Source organism: Bison bison, unplaced genomic scaffold, assembly GCF_000754665.1.
Source record: "Bison bison bison isolate TAMUID 2011002044 unplaced genomic scaffold, Bison_UMD1.0 scf7180017864527, whole genome shotgun sequence".
Classification (NCBI taxonomy): domain Eukaryota; kingdom Metazoa; phylum Chordata; class Mammalia; order Artiodactyla; family Bovidae; genus Bison; species Bison bison.
This window is the reverse complement of record NW_011495078.1, coordinates 297,934-298,967: the sequence shown is the minus strand read 5'-3', so window position 1 is coordinate 298,967 and position 1,034 is coordinate 297,934. Positions and strand designations below refer to the sequence as shown.

Sequence of the window (1,034 nt, the reverse complement as noted above, 5' to 3'; positions counted from 1 at the left end):
GCTGAAGGTAGGTCTGCAAATTTTATACTCTTTGCAATAGAGATTAATGCAGTCACATCTTTAGTTTTTAGCCCTTTTTTGAAGAAGAGACTAAGACCTTACTTGTGGACCTATTTGTTATCACAGTGTTTTATTGTCTGGAATTATATACTTGGGAAATATTACTATTTATATTAATAGTTGATATAAAAATTCATAAGAATATCTTGCTACCATAGGACTTACAAGATTTTTGTTCTTTAGGTTTTGCCTTTTATGTCTTCTCTACAAAGACCAGTGATTTTCACATCGTGTTTTAAAATGTATCTGAATGGAATTGAAAGTGTTGTGTCATTGGGAATGATTGTCATTACCAGTTCAGTCACTAAGTTGTGTCCTACTCTTTGCCATCCCATGGACTGTAGCATGCCACGCTTCCCTGTCTTTCACTATATTGAAGAAATAATTATACCTTTGCTGTATTGTGTGTGTGTGTAAAATTCCGGAAAAGTTAATGAAAGTGATTTTTAAAAATTTCTAAATTATACATTCTATGTGCTTAATTGCTTTAAAAGATGATGCACAGTTATCTAATAAAGTGGCTCTCTATGAGAAGTTACTTCAGTCATCTGGCCCTAGGACTATGGGATCATACCATCTTTATGGCAGAAAGTAAAGAGGAACTAAAAAGCCTCTTGATGAAAGTGAAAGTGGAGAGTGAAAAAGGTGGCTTAAAGCTCAACATTCAGAAGACAAAGATCATGGCAGGTGGTCCCATCACTTCATGGGAAATAGATGGGGAAACAGTGGAAACAGTGTCAGACTTTATTTTTGGGGGCTCCAAAATCACTGCAGATGGTGACTGCATCCGTGAAATTAAAAGATGCTTACTCCTTGGAAGAAAAGTTATGACAAACCTAGATAGCATATTCAAAAGCAGAGACATTACTTTGCCAACAAAGGTCTGTCTAGTCAAGGCTATGATTTTACCAGTGGTCATGTATGGTTGTGAGAGTTGGACTATAAAGAAAGCTGACCACAAAAGAATTGATGCT

At 35.8% G+C, this 1,034-nt stretch overlaps 1 protein-coding gene across 1 annotated transcript in view; it reads right to left on the bottom strand.

The window, feature by feature from the left end:
• LOC104982193 (patched domain-containing protein 3-like) overlaps positions 1 to 1,034 on the bottom strand; it is a 66,316-nt gene that overhangs the window by 16,219 nt on the left and 49,063 nt on the right.